Below are 16034 nucleotides of genomic sequence, written 5' to 3'. Positions count from 1 at the left end.
GTGTAAGGAGTCAGCAGGCTTGAAGGGCAGCGAGTGCAGCCGCCCAGCGTGACGCCGCGCGGAGCCCTAACAATGAGCGCATTGTGTCATGTGCACACGCATGCGATATATAGGTAGACTTGACGGCTCACTTTATTTGCACTAAGTAAACATTTATGCTGAAGATGTTTACATCAAAGGGTTGCATAAAATGATACAACACAATATTTCGCCTATAACGCTCGAAAAATGTCTCTATTCGCTTGTTTCCACGGAGCGGCTTATGAGGCGAGCCTAAGAAACTTATCAACTTTTCACAAAACTTGCTTATTCGATTAAGAAATCAGTTATATATCAGACCACTAGGGCTGATAGGTATTTTGCACTAACTGTCTGCGTCAAACTACAGCCATTTCAGTAAAATATGCTCAATTAGCTGTACAAAATGAACAAAATGGCTAGCGTAGCTGTATATGCTTACATTATTACGTCAAGACTTTCATTATAATAAATGATCGATAAATCGTGCAAAAAAGTTAATAATTCTCGTTATTAAACAGTTAATTAGCAGCCAAAAGCCCGTGATTGTTGTAAGGTCAGACCCGCGGTTGCATCAGACCGTAAATCTGTCGTCTGCGATACGCATCGCCACGGTCCTGTGCAGTGGCGTAGCTTGGGTATCTGCCGCCCGGGGCAGTTGTCGATTTTGCCGCCCCTTCCCATGTAAATTTTTTTAACAAGTGTTACTGGCCGTTTGTCATTTTTAATCGACTTCAAAAAAAGACTTTTTTTGTATCGACGTTAAAAAACATCAAATGACCCTTCCCGCTGTGGGTTAGCAGCGGTGAGGGAGTGTCAGACTCTTACTGACTAAAAACCGTCGTGTTCCGTCGAAGGCCTTTTATGAACAACCCGCAGCCCCGGCAGAACGGGGAGGTTCTCAAGTAGACTTTTCTTTTATATCTTTGTTACTTGATTTCTTGAAGGTTTTAAAATTCTTTTAGGTACGCAGGCTAGCGAAGTAGGTACCTATAAGTATGTATGAAATTGAAATAATTTAAAAAGCGGGGCTACTTTAAACTGTTTAACAAATTAATTTAATTTACGGGACAAACACTTAAACTAGTTTCCACGGCACTATACCTAAGCGTGAAATTTGGCTTGTATCTAGGTAGGTATTGCTTATCGTATAAGTTTATCTAAACCAGTGGTTCTTAACCTTTTAGTCATGAGGAACCACTATAACTAAAGTTTGTCTTGCCGGGGACCACCTCATCGGTTTACCTAAATTAGCACTCTACTAAACGCATGTCGGCAGTTGTGTAGGTAAGCAAATGCAAATAAAGAAGAACTTGCCTATGTAGTTTCCAAATGTGCGAGCGAAGCGAGCGCGAAATTTTTATCGCGGACTTAAACCAAATATTACGTAAAATTTAGCCCAAACGTACTTAACTTTTTGTTTGTTGACAGATGCAAAAATAAGGGCATATCGTTTTTGAATACGCGAGCGAAGCGACCGCGAAATTTATATCGGACTTAAAACAAAAATTACGTAAAATTTAGCCCAAACGTACTGAACTTTTTGTTTGCTGACAGATGCAAAATAAGGGCATATCGTTATTTAATACGCGAGCGAAGCGAGCGCGAAATTTTTATCGGACTTAAACCAAATATTACGTAAAATTTAGCCTAAACGTACTTAACGTTTTGTTGACAAATGCAAAATTAAGCGCATACAGTTTCTGAATATGCGAGCGAAGCGAGCGCGAAATTTTAATTATTTTTTATTTAAGACTCAAAACCAAAATTACGTAAAATAAGTATAGTGTCACGTGTGTTTTAAGTAACAAATTTTAACAATAATTAATTTTAAGTTTTAAAAGTTTCAACTTTCTTGTTTAATGTTTTGTTATTGTTAGACAGTTTTATGTAGCGGCGCAGATACTAGTTGCGAACAATTTTTTTTTAATTGGGTAAATTTTGCCGCCCCCTAAAAGCTGCCGCCCGGGGAATTTGCCCCCCCTGCCCCTCCCACGCTACGCCACTGGTCCTGTGGCATTCGCATGATTCAGAAATATGGCAGGGCTGCGATCTTAAGGAATTAATTGACAACTTTTCTTATTTCAGGTTATTTAGACAAGTGTAAGAAAAAATGCCTAAGGAACAATAGGTTGAAATCGTTGCAAAATGTTGTGTGTTCAATTAGGTACTCAAATAGGTCCTGTGGTGTCTTAGCTCGGCTCAGCAGTTGAAGCAAAAGCTTACAGTTTACAGTTCGAGATGATTTATTTATTCGCATTAAATATTGTTTGAATTGACTTAGTAGTTAAGACACGAATTTACTTACTATTTCTTTCCATATCTTCTAATGTTTTGTAATGAGCTTTCATGAAAATGTTTGAGAAGTTTCGTTTCCCACGTTTGTGCGTGACGCAGCCCTGCCATTCACCCCCGGGAGTGGGACAAGGGCGGCGTGTCTCCCAATACGGCGCGTCAATGTCTCTCCTCTCGATTTCATGAGCTAATATGTTTTATAGCGATATGTTGACACTCACACTCGATGTGTGCTTATTTCCACAGACATGAAGCTGAATAAACTATTTTTTTGATTCGCAAAGGTGCATTAAAATAGCTTAGTAAATTAGGTACTTACCTAAATGGAGAATGTTTTTCATAATCCGAATTATCCTAAGTAGGTACTTATTGTTTTATCTACTGTCAGAGCTAGTAAAATTAAACAAATTGTTCTCATACAATAAGCTCACCTACAATTACTCACTACTAAAGGATTTCAAAGACAATACTTAGGTGGAACTTACTTTAATCAAACACACTCAAATATGAAAACTGTCGTTGTTTACCAAATATTATAACCAAAATATTTATTTCTAGGCTGATATTATGAGCGAGGAATTTGATTGGCTCTCGTCTTTGACTTCTTTCTTTGTTAACTTTTTTTATAAGTAACTGTAAGTCTTCCACATTGTATTAAATAAATAAATAACATTTAAGTAGTAGCTCCGTGATAAAATTCCTTATCCTTACCACTAACTTGAAAAGCAGTCAACTAATGACTATACTTTTATAAATACTTACCTACTCAGCTATTTTGTTTTTGCACACAAGACGTGCGCGTGCGCAGTAGAGACTAATGAGACATTTGCCGTTTATGGGTCACTTTTAGTTTCGTTGTGAGGTCTAACAGGAAAAATGTCTGATTTGCTAGAAATGCGAGCTTGTCACGTTACACGCCTTGAACTCAATACCGTTAATAGTAAGATAGTAATGGTAAATGGGTCATGAGCTGGCTTTAATTAGTGATTGACGGGCTATGAGAACTCGGTGAGTTTGTGGAATTCAGTCTGAGATGTCACCTGTCAGTATAATAGCTAATTGTGTACTATACAAGGGCCGCTAGTTATTTCGAAAAGCTCTTAATGGTTAAGTATGCCTTTTCCAAGTGTGCGAGCGGATCCACCGTAGTAAGCACTCATAAATACAGCCTACATTACTGCGGGATAGTATGTCTCTTATGTACTCGTACTATCTAATGTATTCTGCCCTTATGCGCTCGTACCTCTTATATATTCTCTTCTGTGCCTGCTCCCATGTTCATCCCCTATAGATAAATTCCAATGAAATTGTAGAGGCTTTAGAAGCTTGAGAGGCATCACGATTTGTTTACTAGTTGTAAGTTAATATTGACCTCAATCAGTTATTGGTGGCATTGTATTTTCAGACTTCTCAGTAATAGTCGCATCATGTTAATATTTAGTCTGTATAATTTAGTCATTGCGGTTTGTATTCAGCGACTGTTGCAGTACATGGCCATTTTCGTGCTTAACGCACACTTATTTATATCTCAATGTTATGCTGACTGACTTCCAGCCTTATGACTGTCAGTTTGGCCATTGGCGCCATGTCCGGCAAGTCTTAACACATTTTTATGAATTTATGAGGGCTAATTCAATTTATTAAGGCATACGGATTTTTTTAGGACTATATAAAATCTACTAGACTATGCAAAATCTGTTTTTACACATCACTTTCACCATGGAAAAGCTTAAATGTTCTCCTCAAGCATCACCTATTAGATACTTTAAACCTTGAAACTAATTTGATAGTCAAGTCTAGTTTACGAGCACCCTAAATCAAATGAAACCCCTAGTATTTGCATCAATCACGTGACTCCATCATTTTTTTTTCCAAATGAAGCCAGAAGGAATCAAACATAACAAATTAGATTCCGGAGAAATTGCACATGTTAATACAAGCGTTTCTCGGAAATCAGTAGATAAGCTGCAATCAAGAGCGGAGGATGAATAATGCCAGTGCGCATCATTTGTCAAGCGCTCGTGAGCGAATCAAGCGCACGTTTTTAAAACCACTCTCTCTCAGATCCGCAATACCTAATTATAAGAAAGTTTTAAACTATGAAATCCTGCATTGTTGCTGTTTAATTTATTTAAACCATTTCCCTTCTCATAGAGGACGTTGTTACATCTCATCACAAGGCAGGATGAGCTTTAAAACGTTATTGGGAAAGATGTCTTTTTAATCGCAGACTTAATAGACCATGCATCTGCCACAAAAATAATGAAATGCTGTTAAACTTACTTGTTTTAAGAGTCATCCGATTCACTAATTTAATGGAAATCTCGTACGCATTAATTTTCTACACTAACACGAGAGCTATCTTAACTAAATTGAATTTAAAACGAGTTATCTAATGTGGATTGTCGCAGGAGGCACTGTCTGCTGGTAAAATTAATAACTTCGCTAGATAAGGGTAAAAGCTTCTAATGCGACATTATCAATCACTTTCTATGACCACTTAGCCTCGGATCCACGCTTACTAAGTATTTTACTGCGATTTTAATATCTAATGTGTCTTGGAACTTTCACAATTATTTAGTATTTTGCAAATATCACACAACTAATCAATTAGCGAGAAAAGCAACAAATAAGCAATAACTACCTACCTAGCCTAGGTACCTATTTTTTTGCCTGTAAAGGCCATCACGACAATCCACAAATGAAGGATCTTACATTCATGACAATCTTACATGACCGGAATAGAAATTATCGATAATCCTTTGAGCTTCAAGATCACACCTGATTAATCTATTTTCTTGTCTCCTTGAATAGAAATAGAATCTATGTGGTATATTGCTCGTTATTCTTATCTTCCTTGTGCCAAATGAATGAGCCAATGAGCAGAGCTATTTCAATAAAATGACACATATTTAAAGAGTCTCTTTTAATGGTTTAGGGTAGGCACCTATCGCTTCCACATGATTGCCTCAAATGAGAACCATACCTAGAATTTACTAAGATTTAAGAACTTAATCTTGATAAACATAATGGATTCAAATTGAATCTACCATATAATCAACAACCATATATGATATTCAAACTTTTCTTCAAATGTCCTGGCCAGTTATTTCGGCTTACGTAGACTAGATGTCTGTAAACTAGGTGAAGTAATAAGTAGGTATCCCAAATAAGATGTTTGAGAGCTAGCAGGTCGTGGCTAATGTGATTTCTGGACAGGTCGCGGTTAGTGTCGAGTGGCGGCTTGCGACATGCGCGCCCTGCGGCTTCGCTTGCGACATACTGTAAGTAATCCCTTCGATGATAGGTACCCGCCGACGTCGACGAAATCTAAGGGAACTTTCTTTAAAACTTAATATTCTATATTTTGGATTTATTATGAGACACCAAATATTTTTGAGGGAGGGGTGGCTGTACGTAGATTACAAATCTTGTTATTTTGTAGATTTTTTCTTCTTTGCAACTAATAATATTGGCTCTCAACGTTCAAAACCTAAAAACTGGAAATGCCCTTCTCTGTCATCTAATCCGGAAGCAATGAAATCACAATCACAATCATCTGTGTGAAGGTTGCGCCTACGCACCGTTTGATTCATGCGCAGTATCGCACAACACTATTTGTCTTAGTTGTCTATGATTGTTTAGGCCGATTTTGTATTTTTGTCGTTTGTTAGGTTCTGTCGTTCGTACCTCAGAAACTACTTATTTATTTTTCTTCAATCATTTTTACATTTCTTATGTATCATATAAGTTGTTGCGCATTCATTCATTATTTGCAAACTACGTCGACATAACGAAGACATGTCAAGATGTTCGTCGAATAATTGCAAAAAATCTGCGAACTTTGACTTACGAGTGCGATGTGCCGCGACCGTGAGAGCTTTTAAGTTTATTTATTTAACAAAAGATTGTGCGATGGTATCACAATTAAGGTGTATGTTTAAGGAGGTGCCCTTTACGAAATGATGTCATTGTCACGTATGCAACAGTCTTCATAGGGGGCTATCGCGCGGCGTGCCTGCACCGTCACGCGCGCCCCTCTGCGCGTGCGCCATGCACCGCGCGTGCCATGTTGTACAACTAAATCATGCTTGCCATTGTTTCCAATAACTGCTATGAGGGCCCTATATTATATGAAATGAATGTTTGCCTAGTAGGTATGCTCTCTAAGTCCGGTAAAGCTATACTTTAATAGTTCTCCCTAATAAACGAGCAGATTCTGAACATTATGCTAGCAAATTGCGGATCGGAGAATATCGGATCTGTATTACTAAGTTAGAGTCAAAACTAAATAAAGTTAAATCCTTGTAATAAGAAACTTTATTTACTACACGATAGAAAATACCCAATTTCCCTAAGATGATTTCATTCAGGCTCAGATCGCGCGGTGGTGAGCGTAGGCGCCGGTGACGTCACCGCCGCGCGCGCACCCTTATATGGCGAGCACTCTCGCGCAGCCTCGCAGGTAACACCTCAGTATAATCCGATTAGCAAGCGTTGATTATTTTTCAAGGTATGCTAAATAAGTACTAGTCTTAAATAAGTAACTTAACTCTAAAATAAGGGGACTTGAAGTAGGGCCGTAGTGCAATGGTAACCTAACCTCCTTGTAAAGTGTCCTATAGACAAAAGTTATGGCCAGAAATATGATTCGACTGAGTTTGAATTTGACTTCGATGAAGCCTAGTAGACTGCAGGCTTCATCATCATCCTCAAGCGAAGATTTTCAGGAGCTTTCAGGAGGCTTAGTCTAAGGGATTGCATGACACATGTAGACCTTGTCAGCGTATTTATTATTGTCATTTTTTATGCCTTAGATCTTCATGTTTCATGCTACGAAACTTAAGCCAACAGAACATCCATTTTGATTTGTTTAAGTAAAGTCACTTTTATTGCAAGTGGCTTTTAACCTGTTGCACCTGAGCAAATTAGGTATTTGCATGCGTTTTAATGGCCTAGTGCTTATTGCGTAATGTATGTGAATTGCTATATAATCTGCCCACTAGTCTGTGGTATATCGCAGATATTCGCAAGACACCACTAGTTAAGAAGCCATGGGTCTTTTCAGATAAACTTCTTGGGAGATCGCTTTTCATCCTCAGGATATCACAATTTACATCGCTCTCCAACGGTTACAATATGTAAGACGAGACTAGAAATCAATGAATAATATCACAATTTCCTTATCGCGTTTCTATTGTTTATTTCTTCCCTCAGAGAAACCAAATCTGTAGAAACTGCGCAACTGTAGCCGTCGGCGGTAAACTATTGAATTTACGACCATTTATTAACGATAAATGTTTAGTGGCCATGCAGTAATTAATGTAAATCATGTGTATTATTGTCTATTTATTGGATACGTCAGCAATTGCCGCGTTTATAGGCTCAAGCTTGGGGCAGGCGGTTACAAATATACAATTGAATATCTACTATCCGCAGTTTCTCAATCCTCAAATTGGTCAAATTGAAATGAGCGACTTTCTCCTCTCCAGGATCATTGTCAAACCTACGAAGAAACAGTTAATGTTACATGTCTTTCGCATTTTCATGCACCTATGACTTGCTTTGTCTCAAGCTTAATTCCTAATTTGACTTTATTTTTTAGTTTAAACAGTGATTGTTTTTAAGAAGACCCTGGAAGTCAGGTAGAATCCCTCGACTTAAGTGCCAGTTATAGGTACTACCTACTCCCCAGTGCTAAGTACCTAAATAAGACATAAGCTAAGCAACAATATCTAATACCACTTCATGTCATATGTCATGTCAAGTATAGCATATCAAGTAGTGAAGCAATAACGCACCAATAAGCATTGATACCATCTGATTGGGGCTGCACTTGTTTGTCTGCGCGGAGTCGGTTGCGCGTGGGCAAGTGATCGACGAGGCGATAGCTCGGGTAACGCCGCGGAGTCTGCCGACTCCACACGAACTGATTTACTTCGGAGATGTGACAGCTCAGCGGACGAGTACTACCGGCTGCGTGGGCGCAGGTCTCATGCTTGTATGCCAGTTTGGAGCTAGAGATGTGTTCAATATTATGCCATTCAGTAGTCTTTCTAGGGCTAGTTAGAATGATCTTGATCCTAAAGAAATCATAAGGTAAATAAAAAGGTTTGTAATTTTGGGAAAGATTTCTCACACACGCCAGTTATGACGAGATAGGTTTGTCGAATGTTACTACGACAACGGTAATAAAATGTGATTGCTAACTGAGGCAAGTAAGGATGGAAGGAAACATTATTTTATAGTTTTTCCTTGAGACACGTTTGCATATCATAGGTACTAGAATCTTCTCCCACATCAATGAAGTAAAATGATTTAACGCATTCAATAAACTCGTAAAAGGATATAAGCCATACGGCTATGGTAATGTCTCCGCCACCGCTTGAGCCGTACATTTGGCTCGTTGAGATTTATGGAACATTTGATTTATTCTGTCACTCTCCTCTGATATACCGTATGAGTAATTTGCTCAGACCTTTTATGTAGTAGTCTGGGATTAGATAAATTATGGCAGCTTGAAATACGAGTGTGCTAGGTTTGGTACTCGCTTAGTCTTGCTCAGTGCTTAGTCACTTGTCGGTAACTACATTGCATGGAAGGAGATTAAATGATGACAGACGGCGATTGAATGGAAATCAGAGTTGATATATTGTAATACTGGTTAACTACTTATTTTACTGCTTCATTAGCTGCACCAAGGTTTTTGTGACAGCTGCTGAGGTGGACCTTAAGAAAACAAATTATGCGACTCTTTGAAAGTATGTTGTTACACCATATTTTTGGAAGCTGAGAACATTCCGTCATTTCATTTGGATATTAATTTGAGTTTTGGCAGTGGGCTCTGCCATATCGGTAAGTCAGGTATTTATGAAGTCATCGGCTTGTTGCTCCAATTCCATAAATTGAGATGACCATACCGGACTTATCTCTAATACAAGCAGCCTTTTGAATTGTTTGCAGTTATTTTGAGCTCTGATGTAAATAATGCATTAGGACACTTTTAGATATCATTTACCTAGTGAGTAGGCGGTTAGATGGTCATAAGGCTGTGTTCTGTAATATCAAAATGTTGGCATAAGACTGATCACAAACAAGAGGCATTTTTTTATAGAAGGAATGTTTGTTGACCGTTAAAATCCGGTCAACGCAACAATGTAGATATAATCATCGGCAAGGATATTGAGCCCTGCCCTTCACCTGCGCAGAAGTGATTTATTGGTTTATTGCCATAAGTGTACGGTGCGCAAAGCGATCCCCACTCTTCCGCCGAGAGCTCATTATCCGTGCCGATAACTATAACTAACTCGTCTTCAGTTAGATTGGTGAGGGGTTGTGGAGTACCGGTCTACATCAATACATACATACCTGTCTTACTACTTACACGTCATTATCAAAAATTCTCAGCCTCGACAAACGTAACATAACGACAATAATCTTCAACATGATTCGACTCTGGATCGAATGTCATAACAAAGCGGGTCGCACAGGTGCGCGGGCGCAGCGTTACACAAAACATAAGTTACTTACTGCACTTCAACTGCAGTTATTTACATATCACTACCAATTAGTGTTGTTCTAAAAAACGGGTGAAGACACTGGCTCCTGGTCTCACCTAGCTCAAGAGCCAAGGCTTCCTTTGTAATTGCATTTTTTTTTTGCCCATAAAACATTTATTTTATTATTTATTAATTAGTTTACAAATAACACAGAAAAATTTTGCAAACTACCAATGATTTGTAGATACCATCGTGAGTTATCATGTCCACCGTCAAAGCTTCTTTGCATAAGGTCCATCCAACGTCTCGAATTCTCGATCCAGGGGTCGTAGAGGTATTTTCTAATAACCTAAGTTAGGTACTTAAAAAAGTTTCTCTACCTATTAGACTAATAGGGCGTCGTAAACTAAACAAGCGAGCCCGCCCAGTTTTAATGACGTAACTTATTTAATTTAATCTTGTAGCAGTAAAATAAAACGATGGGAAATTAAATGATTATATTATTCACATCAAGACAACCGTAAAAGTGAGAGAAATAGGCCGCAGTCATGTTCATTGCTTGAAAGGAGATAGTTCATGCCTTGTCTTTGGACTTTTGAAACAAGACTTACCTACTAGTGTTCATCATCATCATCATCATCAGCCTATCGCAGTCCACTGCTGGACATAGGCCTCTCCAAGTGCACGCCACTGAGATCTATTTTCGGCTTCTCGCATCCAGCTCCTGCCAGCCGTCTTGCGCAAGTCATCACTCCACCGTGCCTGAGGACGTCCTACACTACGTTTGCCGAGGCGTGGTCTCCACTCTAGAACTCGTTTACCCCAACGGTTATCGGTTCTTCGGCTAATATGGCCAGCCCACTGCCACTTCAGCTTGCTGATTCGGTAGGCTATGTCGACGACCTTGGTTCTCTGACGGATTACCTCATTTCTGATGCGATCCCTCAGAGAAACGCCGAGCATAGCTCTTTCCATAGCCCGCTGAGCGACTTTGAACTTGTGGACCAGCCGTACCGTCAGTGTCCACGTTTCGGCTCCGTAAGTCATGACAGGTAGGACGCACTGATTGAAGACTTTTGTCTTTAGGCACTGTGGGATCGACGATGTTAGGACTCGACGTAGCTTCCCAAATGCAGCCCAACCCAACTGAATTCTCCTATTCACCTCGTCCTCAAAGTTGTTTCTACCTAACTGCAATGTCTGCCCGAGGTATACATATTTCCGAACAACTTCGAGAACGGCGCCGTGTATCGCAATCGGTTCCGGTAGAACATGTTCATTGAACATGACCTTGGTTTTGTCCAAGTTCATCCGTAGGCCGATGCGTAGAGAAGATTCAGCCAGGTCGTTCAGCATCTGTTGTAGGTCCTGCAGCGTTTCCGCCATGATGACGATATCGTCAGCAAATCTCAAGTGAGAGATGTGTTCGCCATTGATGTTGATGCCGCGTCCTTTCCAGTTCAGCGTCTTGAACATATCCTCCATTGCATTAGTGAACAGTTTCGGGGAAATAACATCCCCTTGTCTCACTCCTCGATGCAACGGTATGGGCCTTGTTTGCTGATTCTGTACTTGGACGGACATTGTAGCGGCTTCGTAAAGACATCTCATCACTTGGATGTATCGCCAATCTACTTGACAACGCTGCAGGGACTCCAGAACAGACCAGATTTCAACCGAGTCAAAGGCCTTCTCATAGTCCACAAATGCTAGACACAGGGGCTGATTATACTCTTCGGTCTTCTGTATAATCTGCCGCACTGTGTGGATGTGGTCTATGGTGCCGTATCCGCTCCGAAATCCAGCCTGCTCCGGTGGTTGGAATTCGTCGAGTCTTCGCGCAAGTCGGTTCGTGATCACTCTTGAGAACAGCTTATATACGTGGCTTAGGAGGGAAATGGGTCGATAGTTCTTCAACTGGGTTTTGTCTCCCTTTTTGAAGAACAGGACGACAACACTCCTACTCCACGCCTCTGGAGTTCTCCCTTCAAACAGGACGGCATTAAAAAGCTTCTGGAGCTCCCCCAGTACGGGCTTACCTCCTGCTTTTAAAAGCTCTGTTGTAATGCCATCCTCGCCAGGGGCTTTTCCATTTTTGAGCTGTCTCAGAGCGATCTCGATTTCGCCACTGCTGACTTCTGGCAGGTCTTCGGTGAAATGGCGTGTTAATGTGGCTCTAGAATCCTCATTTCCGGGATCAGGTCGAGATGCATGCGATGCGTATAACCGGCCATAGAAATTTTCCACTTCCGAAAGGACTGCCGGCACCGAAGAAACGACTTCTCCACTTGTTGTGGTCAGCTTCGTCAAGTGGCTTCTTCCAAGAGATTGTACGAACACCTTTGACCCCCGATTCAGCTCAATTGCTCTTTCAATGGCAAGAGTATTGGAGCACCGGAGGTCGCGTCGTACGTGCTTGTTGATCTCTTGGTTTAGAGCCCGCTTAGCTGACGAAGTGACAGGCGGGTTTTCACGTCGTTTCTTCATAAGCCCTAATGTCTCTTCCGAAAGCTTTGATTTCTTGCCCTTACGCTGCATGTTACAGAATCGCGAACCTTCCTCCCTGAGAATCCGAACCACATATTCATGGTTCTGGTTAACGTCTGTTGTGGTTTCCACGGCGGCAAATCGGTTCTCCAGATTTGACTGGAACGTTTCAGATCCTGTCATGGTTTGGAGCAGTGTTGGTCGGAGCCTGGCCTTCATCAGACGGAAACGTTCGGCCTTGAAGTTGATATTCAGAGAGCCTCGGACAAGTCGGTGATCGCTCCCGGTATTAAACCTATTGATCACGGAGACGTCTCTGAATATGTGCTTCTTGTTCGTCATGATGAAGTCAATCTCATTTTTAGTCATAGTGTCGGGGCTTTGCCACGTCCACTTCCTTTGGGGCTGCTTTTTGAAAAAGGAGTTCATCAAAAAGAGCCCCTCGCGTTCGAGGAAGTTGACGAGCATTTGCCCCCTATGATTCCTGCTTCCAAATCCATGGGATCCTACTGCCGATTCGCCGCAAATCTGTACTCCCACTTTAGCGTTAAAGTCCCCCATGACAACGGTGTAATGGGTCTTTGTAGTGAAGTGGAGGGCCCTTGATATATCATCAAACATATCCTCCACTTCATCGTCTGAATGTGTCGAGGTCGGTGCGTACACTTGCACTACCTTGAGGCTATACCTGTCGGTGAGCTTTATGATAAGGTACGCTACCCTGTTCGACACACTAGACACCTCCACAACGTTATCAGCTAGGGACTTATTTACCAGAAACCCAACGCCACCTTGGGATTGTTGGTCTCCCTCTCGGAAGTACATTAGGTGACCTGATTCGAGGGTTATGGTGTCCTCCCCCTCTCTTCGAACTTCACATAACCCTATAGTTCGGCCATTCAGAGAATGCGTTCCTGACACGTCGCGATTGAACTGACGACGTAATAACATTCATTGATTATTGATATAATAATGTTGTTTTAATGCTCCTCAATTGTTAAAACGGTAAACAACCAGCAAAAATATTTTTATCGTAACTGCAACGCCATTGCAAAGTTACGTCGTCAGTTCAATCGCGACGTGTCAGGAACGCATTCTCTGAATGGCCGAACTATAATATATGCCACCTAATCTTCCCAAGTTCCACCTCGAGTTGCGCCAGATGCGAGTCAAGCCGCAGCGTGCGGACGTTGTACGTCGCAAGAGTAAGTTGTGTTTGGTGGCCTCCCGTAACCCGGAGATTCTTCGCACCCCCTGTCCCGCCGTAACCACGGTCGCCACCGTGACCGGGAATAGCGGGACTGCCGGGAACTAGGGGCCGTGGCTTTTTCGTTCTGCTCATAGAGGTATTTAGCCTACTGCTATCACGCTGGCCAGACGGGTTGATAGAGGGTTTTTTTCGAGTTTTCCTTCTCTCGCATGGTGTTCGGTGCATTTTTGACTCCATTAGTCGACTTCTACGACACCCACTGGAAGAAGGGGGTAGCGACACATGTATTCTTAAGCCGTCGCTACACGGCTTATTCTTAAGCCGTCGCTACACGGCTTAAGAATAAGCCGACCTACTAGTGTTAGACTAATATTATCCTGTGACTTATTTATTGTTCTGTATGTTATATTCTCTTTTCATACATTAAGGAACTATACTATATTTACCGTAGTATACTAAATCATTTAGTTTTATACGGACAACACTACCTCTACTGTGAGGACAACCCTTGGAAGATTTTGACAGATAGAGCGCGCGCTTCCTTCGTGGACTGATAAACTATGTTTTCTTACGATTGATATTAAATTGTGTTTTAAAAAGTGAATACAAGAAGTAATTGTGATACGAATTGACGTTTTATTTCTGATGAAGGCTAGGAGATCATACCCTAGCTTATACTAGGTAATAGGTATTGCAGCATTATATTATTATCTGAAAACCTTATCAATTACAATTTCTTTATGATTGTTAATTTCTAGAAATAGCCCAATTAATTGTAAATCAAATCATGCGTGCGTATTGTTTGCGTATGGCGCGCGGGACAATGCGTGCTGCACCACGATTGTGATGCTAATGCGTGACGTCACTTGCGCCCGCGCAGCACTGCGGGCTGGCCTGGGAAGAAAGCGCACTTTACTTTATTTTAGACAATAATTATGATTATGTTCTTTAAAGTATAATAATTCAGAGCAAAAAGGAGCTGTTGCCGAGAGGACTAGAAGTCTTGTTAAGGATTACTTCATTTCCGATATCCTTCATCGTGTGTTGTTTTTACCTTGAAGACCAAGCCATAAATCAGAGCAGTTTTACATAAACGCAATATAATAATGACAGATCGAACCAATTTTCCTCTAATCATATAAAATTGTGATATTTGCGTATTTATTGCATGCAGTAGGTAATCTGCGGAAGATAACGATCTGAGACCATTGGAGCCAGTTGTCATAACATTTTAATTATTTTTCCTATGAGTAGCTACGCCCACAAGGTTCTCTTGTTTACTTGAAGCTACTTTAGGTACTACATTATAATCGGATTACTTTACAATACCTACATGTCTACAGAATTTGCACTCATTTCATTATTCTTCGGTGTTTTTTTGGATTTTTATCCCCACGAGGAAGTTTCTAATAATCTTCTGAATTGCTCCTGTCGAGTTAGTAGTTACGAGTTAGTAAGTAGAATAGTAGAGTTGAGAATTCCTTTTCTAATAATAATATATTACCATTGAAATGAAACGAATCTTGCTTTCTTCTGTTTTGACGAGGTTTCTGTGAAAATATTCCGCAACCCTGGCTTGAGGTTGTGACGGTCCTCCAAGACAAGCAAGTATTCAAATAAAGCTGCTCTTAATGCACATTGTCATTACAAGCGCAGTTTATTGATGCTCGGCTGATTCATTCGTACTTGACCAGTTCGGTACACTCGACAACATTTGTGATTGATTGCGGCGTTTTAATTGGGAGAAAAAGGTCATCAATCATCACCTCAGTCGAGAGACGTCCATTGCTGGAAATAAGCACCCTAATCATTGCCAAAATTACAACTGATAATGCAAAGATTCTATTAGCTCTTAATATCTTGATAGCTACATCAGGCATAAAGTGAAATTATAACTTATCTATCAATGAAATATTTCAGTTTGGTCAAGAAAAAAACGGAACGAAACTATCTTTGCAAGACGACACATGTCTTCCGTATCAAAAAGACCCAATACTCTTACAGCAAAATGGGATTCCTCTTTGACCTAGACTCCAATTGACCCCGATTGACTCTAGGGACGCAGTGAAGAACTCCGAGATTACACTGTAGGAACACTCATAGACTGCCTTTAAAGGCGCAATAATCACTGCCTCAGTAAGTGACTGCTTCCAGCTTCTAATGAATATAAAGTATCAGGCGTTTCCTTTGAATTAAAACAAATAGCGATTATTTTAGCCGCGTGCGGTAATTAGTATTAGTGGGTCATAGGCAGTTACTATGAAGGCTGGCTATGAGCTGAATGAAACAGAGGGCTGCTTGTAGCGCCACACAAGTTGACAAGGTCATTTGGAGGAAACCTGTTACATACATGTATTTGTGAATAGGATAATGTATGCAATTATGTAGACATTTTCGTTTTATAGTCCTCTCAATAATTTGGACATACATTTTCAATATGGGTTTGGCGGCATCCTGGTTTACCTGGTACAGCATTTTATTGTTTCAGTTTTCTCAGAAGAGGTACTTTCAGGTTTATTTTTGTG

This window comes from Helicoverpa zea, chromosome 16 (assembly GCF_022581195.2).
Source record: "Helicoverpa zea isolate HzStark_Cry1AcR chromosome 16, ilHelZeax1.1, whole genome shotgun sequence".
In the NCBI taxonomy this organism is placed as follows: domain Eukaryota; kingdom Metazoa; phylum Arthropoda; class Insecta; order Lepidoptera; family Noctuidae; genus Helicoverpa; species Helicoverpa zea.
Note: the sequence above shows the minus strand (reverse complement) of the source record.